The 15,809-nt window shown below is 49.8% G+C and overlaps 1 protein-coding gene across 4 annotated transcripts in view; it reads left to right on the forward strand.

The window, feature by feature from the left end:
• Positions 1-15,809, forward strand: part of ZHX2 (zinc fingers and homeoboxes 2) — a 121,884-nt gene that overhangs the window by 68,953 nt on the left and 37,122 nt on the right. For 3 of the 4 annotated variants that reach the window (XM_023750960.1, XM_006085252.3, XM_023750959.1), the window contains exon 2: positions 1,791-1,861. The gene's annotated coding sequence lies outside the window, so the exon portion shown is untranslated. Of the gene's footprint in view, positions 1-1,293; positions 1,636-1,790; positions 1,862-15,809 lie in introns of those variants that run through there. The other variant, XM_014452686.2, reaches the window with a different exon arrangement.

The following is a 15,809-nucleotide window of genomic DNA, read 5'->3' on the forward strand; positions in this document are numbered from 1 at the left end:
CCCCATCAATGGTCAGTTCTAAGGGCAGTGGGCAAGAGAGCTAAACTCCTTGGACCCGAGGTATATTAATCACTGGGATTAAATGCAGAAGCTTGAATTTCCCTGCAGGAAGGAGGCTCAGAACTTCTGTCTGGCCTTTGACAAAAGTGAGGAGTTGGGGGAACCTGCCTCCACTATCCAGGGCCCCCCTCTCTGAGTTCCCTCTAGTACACCCTAGACCAGCAGTTCTTAACCTGTGGGTCGTGACCCCTTTGGGGGTCGAACGACCCTTTCACAGGGGTTGCCTAAGACCATCGGAAAACACATATAATTACATATTGTTTTCGTGATTAATCACTATGCTTTAATTATGCTCAATTTGTAACAATGAAATTGGGGGTCACCACAACATGAGGAACTGTATTAAAGGGTTGCAGCATTAGGAAGGTTGAGAACCACTGCCCTAGACCCTCCCTCTCCAGGGCCTGAGACCACTCACCCACCCCTGGCTGAGTGTCCTTCCCACGGCCACTCCCCCCACGCCAGCCCCTTCACCCTCTCATTTTACTTCCCCTCAACAGTGCGGACAGAGGGACACCAGCTTGGGAATCACATGAACTTGGGTTTGAATGGGCTCTACATCTTACCGGCGCTAAAACCACAGTGGCCACGTTCTGGCTCCTTTCAGCCCATTTCCTCACCTGGGGAACGGCCTCGACTTCCTGACTCACTGCCTGACTTCCCTCCTTCCATGATTACGAGAACAAATGAGCCCTCTCGGACTTTAATGTGCCCAGGAATCACCTGAGCAGCTTGTGAAGAAGCAGGTTCCGATTCCGCAGGGCTGGGCGGGGCCTGAGAACCCGCCTCTCCAACAAGCTCCTGGGTGATGTGAATTGAGCCGCACAGCCGGAGCGCTAATATAGATCAGATGCAGGGCACCTCGCGCATGGGGAGCCACTCAGTCAATAGAAGTTATTGCCATTGAGGTGATTCCCCCCAACTCAAAAAGTTCTCCTTTGAGAACAGGGATAGATGAATGGAAAAACCTCTGTTCACCTCTGCATTCTTAGGGGAACAAGAAAAAACAAGTTTTGCTCTAGGTACGGGCTGGGTGTGGGGAGTGAGAGACTGGCTCCCCGCAGCTCACCTGCACCCCTGGTCCTGAGCACACGTGCGCTGCAGGCGGGCCTCTGCCTCTGCAGAAACCTCCGGGGCTCAGGCCTCAACTTGCCACGCGGGAGCGCATCCTCCGAGCGAGTGAGCGGCACACGCCTCGCTCCTCCGGCTCCGGCTCTCCCGGGGAATTTTCAAAGCACACAGGCTTCGCTTGGCAGGGGCCTCCCAGGATATAAACACACATTTGGGCCTTTTGTTTGAAGGCCTGCAGCACCTTTTGGACTTGAGGCCTGCGCCCAGGGCTTGCCCCCTCACCCGCATCACAATAAAACCCCAAAGGGCCCTGGGCTGTGAGGACAAGACACCCAAGCCCTAAAGAGACGCCAAGTGAGGTTCCAGAAACACCTTCCATGCAGCCTGCCAGACCCTGCTGGGACTTGGCTCTTCCCAGAGGCCGGCTTCTCAGAAGCTGCTGACTCACCGGAGTGAGGGTCTTTTTTTCCTTTCAGCATCGCCACAAAGCCCAGAGATTTTGAGGTTGGTTTACTGAGCAGCTCCATCCTCACCATTTCCTTTTTCTTTATTGTTCCCGTCTCCATCCCAGCCCCCCAATGACACTGTCCTGCTAGAAAAGAGATTGGACACCCAGTGGCTCTGCCCTGCCTTTAATATTGAGTTTCTCTCCTTTGTAGGTCTTGACGCACTGACTGGTAGCAGAGTCAAAGTGTAAAAAGATTCCCAGGATGTAAGCGATACGGGACAGGTGAGTGACTGCGTGTCCGGTGGAGGTCGGGGCCGCGGTTGCATGTCAAGAAGGGAAGGATGAATGGGAGGAGCAGGGGCAGCTCTGAACGTGTTTCCCTCCAGATACACCTGCAAACGGCACAGTGCAGGGAATCCAGGTGTGAGTCCCATGCAACCACTGGGTCCCTGCCAGGCCCTCCCCAGAGGCAAACGGAGCCTGCAGGCTGTCCTGTCTGTGCTGAGACCACAGCGGCTCAGACTCACCTCAGAGGGCACATGCGTGGAACGTCTAACCAGGGCTCGGAAGACATTCTTAGAACAGAGAGGGAGCTACTGGCTCATACCAGTTTGTAAACCACAGCTCTGAGGAGGCAGGACTACAGAGAGGCGAGAAGCCACCTGTGCGTGTTTAAGGGCTGTCACTGTCAGGAAGAAGGTGGATAGCTGTTGGCTTAACCTGAGGAAAATTCCCTGGCAAAGGAGGCGTGCCAAGGTGAAGTAGGCGCCCAGTGTAGGTAGTGAGTTCCCTGTCGCTGGCAGAATTCAAGCGCAGGTTGGAGAAGCATCGATGGGAAGTGTTAAAGTCAGGAGCAGTTTTGAGTAGGGCAGTGTTTTTACAGACTCTGTCCCATGATGACCTGGAAATCCAGGGGTTGGGGGTAGGATGAGGGAGAGGGCTTAGGGAGCCTGGAGGAGGCACGCTTGTGAGCTCACGCGAACACTCTCTCAGCACCGCCTGTTCTGGGTGGCAGAGTTCTGCTATTAAACTGTTCAGATGCTGCCGGATGAGGTGACCCTCGGGTCTCTCCTAAAATGTGCTGTTCATTGGCCAGGTGTCCCTGAGCCAGGCCAGACGGCTGCACACATCACAGGTGTGACCCCAAGCAGCTTTGTTTGTGATGGGGTGGGCATCTCTCCAAGCATGATGGGGTTTTGATCAGGGCCTCTGGGTAGGACCCCCGAAGAGATGTACCAGCTCGTCCAGAGGTTGGACCCAGAACCCAGCCCACGCAGACCAGAAGAAACGGCATTGGAAACGCTGTGGGAGGACAGTGGGTGTGGCTGCCCCAGGGGAGTTGGGGCTCTTTGGTAGGGCCACTACCAAAAGCTCAAGTCACCAAGTCTGGGGCCACTATGCCTGAGAACTGCAGCCCTGACCCAGCTGGGGAAGTTGCACAGGAGGGACACCCACGGCCAACGGAAGGGTCTGAATGACGAGCACCCACCAGACTTCCTTTGTGCTTTGTGACTGGGCCTTGTTCCCCTGGGCCTGGGTTGGCGGCAGCAGTAAATATTTAGCAAGGGCCCTGAAGGCAGTGCGCCGCGGGAGGCCAGAGTTGGCGTTTTTTTTCTTTAAGAAACTGACAGCCTGGATGCGGATGGAGTTTGACATTCGTTGCACATGGGCGGGACTTTCAGCAGAGTCCTGAGCAGGGGGATGGCGGGGGATGGCTGGAGGCAGGAGGAGGAGGGGAGGGCTGAACAGAGCATTTGAGTCCTGACTTGGTGCTTCCTTGGCAAATCTTCAAGCAGTTGGGCTTTGAAGACAGGGGCCACGTCCTTAATTCACAGGACCTGGCACTTAGTAGGTGCGCAGTAAGTGACTTTCGAATGACTGGAAGGGAAAGTGATGAGGAGGCAGCTCATGGAGGCGACGTGTGTGTTAAGAAGAGAGTCCCTGAAACTAGACTGCCCAGGTTCAAATCTTGTCTCTTCCACTAGCTGTGGCCTTAGGCAGGTGGCCAACCTCTCTGTGCCAGTCTCCTGTCTGTGAAACGATAGTACCTACCACATCAGGTGGCTGTGAGGGTTCGAGCAAGTAATTCATGTCAAGCTGCTTGGCCCTGGGCCAGTTTTATGTGGCAGAAAGTGCCCAATAAATATTAGCCCTTATTCTTGTCCTTTGAAAAATCAATGTGAGCAGACGTCAGCTTTACTAAGGGCCTGTGCCCCATCACTCAGGCCTATTAGGAAAGCATGAAGATGGACGGACAGCTGATGGAGGAGAGAGGCGGGCCATGGAGTGACAGCGTCCTCTCCCAGGGACAGCTCAGAGCCAGAGGACAGAACCCTGGGAAACCCATAAGAGGTGGGACCAGAAGAAGTAGCTCAATCAGGAACCCTAGGTACAACCATCCCGGGTATCACTCGGATGGCATTCACTCAACCCTGCTGGACTAGACATGAAGACCCACTGTAGGCATTTGGTTCTTGCACAGATCTGGGGGGAACCTCTTTGCAGCCACACTCAATTCCATAGCACAGGAGGGGTTCTTTGCTTCCTTCTCCAGGAGCCGTAGCAGACTCCACATACCTGAGGTGAGCAGGAGAAATAAAGAGAGAAGGGACAGAGGACAGCCCACTCCTCCTACTGTCCATCTGAAACTTTGCCCTAAGTGCCTTGTCCTAAACCCCATTCCCTGCTACCTCAGAGCCCAGGGTTTATTGGCCAAGGAAAGATAACACCTGAGTCTAGTGGGCAACAAGACCTGAGTGGGTATTCGATTGTATTTGTCAGACTTTGGGTTACAAGATAGCTGTCTACTTCACATTTTCAGAACTGTAAAACAAAAAGGCAGTCTGTGTAACTGACAAGTCTGAGCTGGTCTGGCTTGGAGCCCGGCTGGATCTAAACAGTGGCAGCAGGCGTCGTTTCTCTACATCTCTCCACTCAGCTTTCTTCTGTGTGGGCTTCACTCGGGCACGATTCCTTCTCTCAGCACCCCCCCCCCCCCCGCTCCTCTGCTAAAGAGGGCTCTGCTTCCATAGTCATCCTAGCAAATGCCCAGGAATTGAGAGATTCTGGTCACATGTCCACCCCTCAGCCAAGGGCTATGGTTTAGCGGCATCAGAGTGGACATGCAGAGAAGGCCCCTCGTCCTCCAGCCTGTGGTTGCCTTTGCTGCAGGTGGCCCACCCAAGGCTGGTGCGGCCGCTGGTATCATAAACAGTATGTTGTTGACCCTTGAATGACGTAGGGGTTAGGGCCCCAAAAAGGGCTCGTGCGGGAGGCAGCCAATCAATGTGTGTCTCTCACATTGATGTTTCTCTCTCTCTCTTCCTTCCTCCCTTCCTCCTTTCTTTCCACTCTCTGAAACACAATGGAAAAAATATCCTTGGGAGAGTATTTAAAAAAAGACATAGTTGCTTAAACCATACAGATGTATTATCTGACAGTTCTGGAGGTCAGAAGTCTGAGATGGGTCTCCCTGAGCTAAAATCAAGGTGACAACAAGATGCTTTCCTTTCTGGGGACTCCCAGGGGAATTCGTTTCCTTGATTTCCAGCTTCTAGAGGCTGCCTGTGTTTTCTTCTATGGTTTTTTGTTGCTTCAGGTCTTGCATTCAAGTCTTTAAGTCATTCTGAGTTAATTATTGTGTACGGTGGGAAATAGTTCTGTTCTTTTGCATATGGCTGTCCAGTTTTCCCAACACCATTCGTTGCAGACTCTCCTTTCTCCATTGTGTATTGTTGGCTCCTTCATTGTAAAATGTTGTCGATATAGTATGTGTGGTTTATTTCTGAGCTCTCTGTGCTGTTCCATGGGCCTGTGTGTCTGTGTTTCTGCCTGCACCATGCTGTTTTGATTACTGTAGCTTTGCAATATAGTTTGAAGTTGGGGAGTGGGATACATCTGGCTTTGTCCTTTTTTCTCAGGATTGCTTTAAAAAAACAAATTCCTGACCCTTTTGTATGTGTCACTGCAACCCACTTTTAGTGGGACAAAAACCCATATATGCATCTCCTTTTACTTTGCTTTCCTTTTTTTTCTTTATTTCCTCATGAGGCAGATGTCAGGGACCCAACTATGCCCATCTCTAAGCAGCCTGTGAACTAAGAATGGTTTTATATTTTTAAATGGTTGTTGTTGTGTGTGTGTGTTTTTTTTTAAAAAAAGGATAAAGAACAATACTAGTATGTGATAGAGACTGCATATGACCTGCCAAGCCTAAAATATTTACTACCTGGTCCTTTATAGAAAAAGTTAGCCAACCTCACAAAGAACACCAGCAGTGAGTCACCAGACCTGGGTTTGGATCCTGCAGTGGCTGGTCAGGGCCTGATTAGACCTTTAGACCTGAGAGCTCTGTGGGGCCTCCCTCAGTGGTGGATTTGTTAAGTTGTGGTGGCAGCAGCCATGAAGGAAGGGGTAGAGGTGGTGAGCAGATTTCATTGAGCATTTACTCTGGACAAGCACTGAGGTGAGAGCTTCATCATCTCCTTAATCCCCTTACCAGCCCTCTGAAGTCTCAACCCTGGGACGCGTAGGGAAACAGAAGTTGCTCAGGGCAGAAGGTCAGTGGCTCAGATGACATAGTGAGAGGAGATGGAGCTGGGATGTGAACCCACGCCATCCGACTCTACACTCTGCTACTTTTCCTCTCTGTTGTGGTCATCACCTCTCCTTTCAGGCAATCTTTGGCCATGCCTTCCCCCAGCTACTTTCCTAACCTCTTTCCCCCAGTTCTCTGGCAAAAATGTTTTTCCACCATAAAAGGGAAAATAAAAAATGGAGGAGCTGTCAGCAAGAGCTCTGAGAATGTGGACATCTAAAATTTTAGTTCCAGTATTGATCCATCCATCCACCCACCCACCCTACACAACACTGGGAACTCATGAGAACCCTCGTCCTTGACAGTGACAACTGGGGCAAACTCCAGTCCCTGGGTCCTCCAAATTTAAGGCCACAGGGAAGCTCATTAAATAGCACCCGACACTTGATTAATATGCTGCAATTTGGGCAGCACCAGGCTATTTCAGCACCCCCCCTCCCCCAGTTACCATGACGACATTCTTTTCACAAACAGTTCCTTAATATTTAGGGAAAATTATGCTCCCGGCAGGCGAGCAGAAGAACAACCACACTGCAGAGGGTCTGCGAGGACACTTTTGCAGGATGCCATCAGTGCCCCTGATCCCGGAATGCCATCACCGCCAGGAAATGCACGTGTTCTGGGGGCTGGGAGCCAACCTGATGCCCGGCCTCCGTCATGCGCAGCAATTGAGGGTTGTCACTCCTTTAATGCAGAATGTCACAACAGCTCCGCGTGGATGGGGTAGCGTGATATAGCATTATTAAACGCTCCTTTGTACACCAATCTACTAATTTCTCCGCTGCTCGCCTGAGGCTGCTGAAAGCCTTCTTTTCTCCTGGTGTCTTGAATGTGAGACGGCATGGGGAGAGCCCAGAGTACGTGTGTGCCGGTGTGAGAACGCGCTCGTTTCCTCTTCTAGGCGCCATCTGGCCCCACATGATTGAATCAGTAACAAGCAGGTACAGGTACCAAGGGACCCAGTCCTCTGCCCTCAGGGGATCAATGTTGAGAGAGAAAAGACCAGAGGCAGACAGAATGTTCCGTGGCAGTCTCCACCATTATGCTAGCCTGACTGTGTGCTAAGTCCTGCAAAGACACAAATTGATTATGTATTCCAGATCCTCAATGGGAGAGATGGTTGAATAACTATAATAAAGTGGGAATAGTGGTATCATGGTGATCTGTTAGCTGTGTGCCCTTGGGTAAGTTACTCAACCTCTCTGTGCCTCAGTTCTCTGATCAGTAAATTGGAGACAATAACAGTATCTATATGACAGCCTAACTGTTGTCATGAAGTTAAAAAAAATGAAATAAACATATTAAAAAAGCACTAACCCAGTTATTCAAATACTCAAAAGAGTGGACACGTAGTAAGTGTTAAATAATTGCTATCTGGGATTGTAGGTTCCCATGGTGCCGTGCACACAATGATAATAATAGCTGACATCTATTACGGGCTTACTATGCTAAGTGTTGGAGTTATATTATCTCATTGAATCTGCACAGGCAACCCCGTAATACTTTCATTTTGATTGTCCTTACTCTCAGATGAGGAGACTGAGGCTCAGAGGAATTGGGGAACTTGCCCAAAGCCGTGAGGCTAGTAAGGGGGCACAGGAATCCAGTTTGTCCAACAAAACACAAACTGCAAGGAGCACACCGATGGTGCCAGGGGAGTGCGCACAGGCGGGCTCTGGGCAGGGCCATCCATGGGAAGTGGCCATAAGATGCCTTGAAGGTTCCCAGGTCCTCATGGATAGAGGACAGGATTTGAAGCTGGAGGAGCAAACCCAAGTAGGACTCTGAAGAATTTGGGGAAACTACTCTTGGAAGAGAACCACAGTCTGATTGACTCTTCTAAAGGCAGGTTCTTGGCATTGAGTGGGAGCTTATCTTAAACAAATAGGACCTGTGAATTTAAAATATACCTTGGGTTTTTATTTAAGGTACTAGAGGCTTGGTGCACGAATTCATGCACGGGTGGGGTCCCTTGTCCTGGCCAGCGATTGGGCTGATTGGGGCTGTGGTAGGTTGGCTGGCCTGGAGGAGGGGCCGTGGGAGGTTTGGCGTCTGCCCCCTGGTGGTCAGTGCATGTCATAGTGACCGGTCTACCAGTTGTTCGGTCGCTTAGGCTTTTATATATATAGATATGGGTTGGAAGAGGATGAGTGAGGCCTAAGGGGGGGGGGGAGGAAAGCCTTTCGAGTGTTTCATTTCCTCGTACAAGGATTGATTGGAATAGCATGAGAACGTCTGTATCAAGTGTGTATGTATATGGAAAATGAAAATACTTTCTGCCAGTATCTCCAAAAGCAAAGAAAGGAAGGTTTGGATTGTGTAGCAATTTTAATTATAATCAGAGCCATTGTGTAGTACATTTCAGCTATTTATTGCCACAACAGTGCTTCGTAACAAACCACCACCCACCTCACTGGTGAACAAGAAGTCTTTAGGTAGCTCACAGTCTGCAAGGTTCCGCCTGTCTGGGTTGGTTCACTCCCTGGGGGAGGTGAAAGCGGTCATGTCCGACACTGACTGAAACTGTCTCTTTGCATTCAATGCTGGGTCCTCTGTAAAATGGGAATAGGAGTGTTTACCTCTTAGAGTTGTTATGGGGATTAAGTCGTTAATCTGTATCATGTACATGTAACGTCTTTTGTTCAACATTTGGTTATAATGTTGATGAGATGCTGCAGGAACTTAACTCCTGTGTGTATCCATCAGCCTTCGCTAAAGTTGGTTCCATTATACGTCATTTCACTTAAAGTCGCAGGCCCTATTGACGACGTTAAGCGAGGACACACTGTGCCTAGAACAAACCTAGGAAGTACCTATTGCCATTACTGTGAGCATTTTGATTCGTCACAAATGGAAATGACGTAATTTGATAAATGTAGTTTGTGGGCAAAATATTTACAGGGCCTCGGGGTGGAACCACAAAAGCACTTCCTGTGAAGGAAACGTGTAGAGTCCACTGGGATAGGTGACGTACCCAAGGTCACCCTGCTGGTGCGAGGCCCATGGAGACAGAAGCCAGCTTCCCTGGACCGCAAGATCTCAACCCTTTCTGCTTTTCCAGGCAGCCTGGCTCCCCTGGAAGGGGCTCTGTCCCATCCCCAAGTCACCCATTCTACCACCCCACGATTCTCATGACTAGAGAAGTGCCCGCCTTCATATATCTAATGGAAACTGCCCCCTTCCCTCTCCCCCAATCTCCCCAAAACTTCCAGCCGGCACACTTGATAGAGCTGTGAGCACAGGTTGGCATTACCATGCAAAAAGGATGCAGTTGGTATCTGAGAACACTTAATTAAGCACTAGGTTTAATTAACTTAAAGTCAATCTCCCTCCCTGCACCCATGCCCCCCTCGAAAAAGAGGGCTGGTGAAGCCTGGTCCCTCATTGGAAGCTCTGATTTTAGCAGTTTGTAATCAGACTCAAATTGCTGGCTTGTTGTCTTAATCTGCCCCTGAGATAGCAGCCATCCCGTGTGATTAATCTTTCCTCCCCGTGGCCACGTTTCAGACGCAGACAGCATGGCACTGCAGTTTATCATGTTGTGGTTATTGTTCCCTAAAAGGAGGGAATGGAAATAATAACCTTTCCTTGCATAATTCTTCACACACACGCACACACACACACAGGCACGCACGCACAGACTCACGCCTCTTTTTATTTTTCATTCCGAAGCCAGCGATGAGCTTTGCACTTTTGCAACCACTGTGACTATGGTCCTTTGCCTCCACCCTCAAGGATTTTCATTAATTTTTAAAAAACATTCTTTCTTCATCTCTCTAAAAAATAATGGCCTGCCCCCAATTGCAAAATCAAATTTCTCCCTTCTCCCCCAAGTCCACAGAGACAGCTGTGATGGCCTGCCTCATCCTGAGGCTGACTGCGGCCACCCTGGACCAGACCCCGTCACCTTTCACCTGGGCCTGAGCAGTCTCCCCACTAACAGCGTTGCTGCTTGCAATTCATCCTTTACTCGGCCTGTTATTTTTTTTAAAGACAAACCGAATCACATCACTCCCAGGGGATGGAATCATCCAATAGCTTCTCCCTACAATAGAACTTATACCCAAACTCCTTTCCCTGGCTGCCCAAACCCTAAAAGACTCTGCCCTTCTCCATCTCTCCAACCACATTTCCTACCACCCACCCCCCCTTCACTGTGCTCTCTTCCTGTCGCTCAGATGCAACCAGCTGGGCCCATCTTACAGTTTTGCATTTGCTGTTCCCTCCGTGTGTAGCGCTCTATCTTAGCCTGTGTTTCCTGGAAAACAGAGGCTGGTTGCTTTGGCTGTTGTGGCTCAGTTGGTTGAGCTGGTTCAATTCCTGGACAGGGCACATGCCTGGGTTGCAGACTCAATCCCCAGTGGCGGGGGATGCAGGAGGCAGCCAATCGATGTTTCACTCTCACGTTGATGTTTCTCTCCCCCCTCAAAAATAATTCAAAGGGGGGGGAGGAAATAGAAGCTGGTTTATGAGGGGACAGGATGGGGACAGGGCCAGATGTGCTGTCCCAGGCAGCAGCAAGAATGAGGGGAAAGGAGTGAGAAAGAGAAAACAATGCTACAAATGCATTGTTCCGCTGGCTGCTTACTTCATGAGAAACTAGCCAGTGGTTCTGAATCATGGGCAATATGCAACATAGTCAGCTATCCCATAATGCCACAGGTGTTCCCCAAATCCACCACATTATGCAAAACCACCCACTACACAGCACAGGCCTTTGGGGGAAATGAGGTTAGGGACACAACACTCAAAACCTTTGTCATGTCACATTAAAAAAAATAACCTAATAAAAGCAGTAACATAGTTTTATACATGTTACACATGCCTTGCAAAAAGACCTGTTTGCTTGAGGAACTGGGTGTCACAGGGGTTGCAGCGGTGGGTGGGTTACTGTGAAAGGCGGTAAAACTGGATAAAAGTTATTAACACCAGGTGTGGTCAGGTATGGCTCATAACATACAAGGTAAACTGAGGTAGCTGGCCCATGTTTCAGGTGGGAGCAGGTGTGCATTTGGGGTATTTCTGTGCAGCCCAGTTTAGCTGGATAAAGCTGTCTGTGTTCGCCTACGGTTTCTCACAAATGAAATCGGGCACAAGCAAATGCAACATTCGTGGCCTACCCAACTCCTTCTCTAGTCTATCAGTCACGTTGGAACAAATCTACATTTTTAAAACCAACATTATAGCAGGTCTGGCAGGAGTGCGTCTCAGCAAAGCCCATCTGAGGTAGGAAGAGTGAGGGACTTCTTGGGCAGCTCCTTCCCTCCCCTGTCTCTCACGGGTCCGAGTCCTCACCAGCACCAACTCTGCACCGTGTTCAGGGTGCTGACCTGCTCCCGCCAGGCAGCCACTGGAGAACCCAGAGACCGTGGGGCCTGGTCAGGGGCTGGTCAGGGGACAGAGCTGCAGCAGCCCCCAAATCGAGGGTGTAAAGCTGGCCATGCTGATGCCCGGCCCTCACGGGAGGGAAGGAGGGACTGAGAAAACGGGTGGAAACCAGGGCTCAGATGGGCCCAGTAAATTCGGTGGATGTGCGGGCACCTACCCTGGGCCCCGCACCTGCTCTCTCCTGACCCTTAATGTCCCACCTCTGTTCTCCATGTGTCCACATAAGACCCCTCTTCAGGGGTGGAGTCAGGACCACGGTCAGAGTGGTAACAACACTGCAAAGTGCAAGACAGATCAGAAGCCATTGGAGCTGAGGGCAACGCGACTGGGCTCAGGTTTTTTTAATATTGACCTGAAATAGTGTAGAAACTGGGGGGCTGGACACCAGATCCCGAGGCAGGCAAGAGGTGGTGGCAGCCTGGAGCAGGGTTAGAAAAGTGGCGGGGAGAGGCCACATTGGGGGGTATTTTGGAGGCAGAGCCAACAGGAAGTGCTGATGGATAAATTGGGGTGAGTGGAAAGGTGTGTTGTCGCCTGTCACTGGGGAGACCTTCCTGGCTCCTGGGAAAGCCACAGGATTGCAGGCAGGAGGCAGGCCTGCCCCCCTTGGCCGTCTGATATTTGGCAAGTTAGTGAAAGCTTACAGTCACTGAGATGTTGAATCTGTCGTCTCTAGAGGAACCATCCACAGGCCAGTCTGCACAGCAGCCGCGTTAGGCTGTGATCAACACAAACACGCCCAGTGAGAGTGAAATTCAGGGAGACGCTGGGAGGCAGGGCACCTCCTTACTGCCTGGTAACGAAAGAACCCTCCTAGGAGGTGGCATTCTGTGTTGGAGGTTTAGGGTGGCCTTGCAAGTCCTCATCATAACAGCACTGACAATAACAAAATATTTAAAACACTGGTTCTCAGCAGCGGGGGGCCTTTTGCGCGCCCCCCCCCCCCCACCCAGGAAACATTTGGCCATGTCTGGAAACATGATTGGTTTATCACAGTTGGAGGCCGGGGTGCTACTGGTGTCGTGGGTGAGGGATTTTAGCAGGCAGCTAAACGTCCTACAATGCACACAACACCCACCTCAACAAAAAGGCAGCTGGCCCCAAACGCCCGTTGTGCCAGGTTGAGAGACCCTGGTTTATAGTATCATAAATGTCCAACATTGGGGGAAATGGTCAGCCCTTGTCTGGCCTGCCGCAAAGTCCCACGTTCGGGAGCACTGGCCGTGCAGCCTGGTGGCCTCTGCGGGCGTCGGCACCTGACACAGGAGTTTCTTGCTCTGTGTATTTGGGAGGCATTGATAAAGAGTTGAGTTCACACATGTGAGGTCAGCGTTTCAGAAAGGCTGACAATTCAGTGGGGAAGTTTTTTATAACTAAAATGCACAAAAATGCCATTAAAAGTTAAGTGGTGTGTGCCAATAATTGGAAATAGCCAAGATGCCCTTCCATAGGTGAATGAATAATAAAAATTTTTAAAAATGCTACATCCGCGCAATGGAGTGTTATTCAGCCATAAAAGAAATGAGCTATCAAGCCAAGAAAAGACTTGAAGGAGCCTTAAGTACATATTGGTAAGAGAAAGAAGCCAATCTGAAGCGGTTACATACCATATGGCTCCAACTCTGTCATATTCTGCTAAAGGCAAACTATAGAGACAGCAAAAAAGATCAGTGGTTCCCAGAGGTTGGGAAGAGAGAGAGAGAGAGAGAGAGAGAGAGAGAGAGAGAGAGAGAGAATGGATAGATGAAGCACAGGGGCTTTATGGCCTTGAAACCATTCTGTGTGATACTGTAATGACGGATACATGTCATTATACATTTGTCAAAACCCATTAAGTGTACAACACAAAGAATGAACCCCAATGTAAACTATGGACTTTGGTTAATGATCGATTTGGTTGTACCAGTACTAGTTCAGCATTTGGACCACAAATGGACCACACCAGTGTAAGATGAGATTAATAGGGGAAGGGAGAGAAGGAGAGAGGAGTTCCTGGGAACTCTACTATTGTGAGACTAAAAAATTAGTCTTAATTTTTTTAAAGTTAAATAATATGACATAACATAATTAACAAAATTATTATAATTATCCTAATAGGTACACTTACTGAGCGCTTCCAAAGAGTCAAACACATAATAAAAACTTGTCACTGTCATTGTTGGCGAGGACATAGCAGAACTGGAGAGAAAGAATAGCTCTCGTTTTAAAAGCATTTACTCAGGTCCCAGCGGATAAAATGTTGAGCCTTATGTATTCAGTCACCACCGCTACCCTAGGAGGAAGGTCCTAATTGCCACCTTCATTCTATGAGCAAGGACATGGGGACCCAGAGAGGTTCAGCCACGTGCCCAGGGTCACAGAGCATCGGAGGCGGACTTGAACCAGATCTAATTGACTGCTGGGCTCCCGTTCCTGACACTGCCCTGCCATTGTGCACGTATGTGTAAGAGTGGATGTCTGTGACATAGACGAGAGAGATGGGGGTGATTGGTGGGAGTGGATAGAAGGAAAGAAAAAAAAAGAGCATCAAAAATGAAAATGCACAAACACAAACGAAGGAGAAAGAGAGAAGAAGGAAGGAAATGGGAAAGAAAGGAAGTGTCAGAAGGAAGAAGGCAAGGAGCCGTGTCCCCTAGAGCTGCCTGGAGCCGGTGGCTTGGGTAAATCGTCATCCCAGCGTCCCCTGTCTCCCCCCGCCCCCCCCCCGGTGCTGTGTCTGGGTCTCTTCCTGTGGGTTGCCGCCCTCCTCCTGCTTGCCCACCAGGGCTCAGCACAGGACAGTGTGTGGTGGTAGCCAGGCTGACCAGTGTTTCCCTTGGGCTCCCGCCAGCCTGAGAGCTGCATCTGCAGCCAGCCTCCCACCCTGGGTGGTCCTGGACAGCTCCCGCCTCCAGAATGTTCCCTTTCAACCAGAATAGGAGGACCAGGCAGCAGCCTTCCCATCCTTACATGTGGATGAGCAGCTCGTAATCCCAAAGTACTGCCTCTAGTCCTGCAGACGAGTCCAGAAACACAGAAACAGCACTCGGCTCCTTCCGAAGGTGCTAGAATAAATTGGTTGGTGCCATCCAGTTTCCCAAGGGCATCTGATCAGGTCACTTTGAACCAAACCATGAAAGGAAGATCCAGCCGCCCAACTGGCATTTTCACATCCTTTATACGGTGATGTTATGCACGGAAGGGAAGTGGTATTCTCTCTTTTTAGCCACTTTCCTAATTCCACATGGTGCCCTTTTAATTCACTTTAGCATCTTGAGCCCCATCCTTCACCCACTAACAGAGAAACCCACAGGAGCACCTTGGGCTGGCTTTAGAGCCAGACAGGTGGCTATGGGACCTTGGCCCAGTGACTTCTTGTCTCTGAGCCTTGGAGTCTTGGTTTATAAAATGGTATAACAGCCTAGCTGGTTTGGCTCAGTGGATAGAGCATCGGCCTGTGGACTGAAGGGTCCTGGGTTTGATTCTGGTCAAGGACACATGCCTGGGTTGTGGGCATGATCCCCAGTAGGGGGCATGCAGGAGGCAGTCGATCAATTGTTTTCTCTCATCATTGATATTTCTCTCTCTCTCTCTCTCTCCACCTCTCCCTTTCTCTCTGAAATCAATGAAAATATATTTTTTAAAAATAAAATGGTATAACAGCAGCTACTAGAACATAAGTTCCTTGTCAGCAGGGCACTGGCCTATTCATGGCTGGATCCCCAGTGTGTTGCATAATATTGGCAAATAGTAGGTGCTCAATAAATGTTTTTTTAGAATAAATAAATGGACAAAAATCACTTCATAATGTTTCTATAGGGATTAAATGAGATACTATGTGCATAGTGGGTAAAACATAGAATTGATGCTCAAAAAATGCTAATGATACATATCATTGTGTCACAGGCATGTATAGTCATTATCTTGGAATATCCTCCCAAGAATCCCATGCAGTGGGCCTGGCTTTGCCCTTTCATGCAAGAGGAAACCAGAGACGAGGTCAGGGAGTAAAAGAATTTTTAGAGGGGAGCTCATCCCTTTTAATAAAAACTGTACCTTTAAAAAAAGTCACGACAAATAGCTGTAGGAAGGTTCTAGAGTCTGTCCAGGGAGAAGAGACTTGGGCTTTGGATCTAGACTGGCAGGCATTTCTGCCTCCCTCCTTAGCCCTCTGCCTCCTAGGGGTATCCCAGGACGGGGCAGGATGGACCCCCCTCGCCCCTGCATTTGCCGTTGTCCCCTCCTGTCTGCAGAGAGCTCGGCCAA

The sequence above is a fragment of the Myotis lucifugus genome, unplaced genomic scaffold, assembly GCF_000147115.1.
Source record: "Myotis lucifugus unplaced genomic scaffold, Myoluc2.0 scaffold_17, whole genome shotgun sequence".
Taxonomy (NCBI): Eukaryota; Metazoa; Chordata; class Mammalia; order Chiroptera; family Vespertilionidae; genus Myotis; species Myotis lucifugus.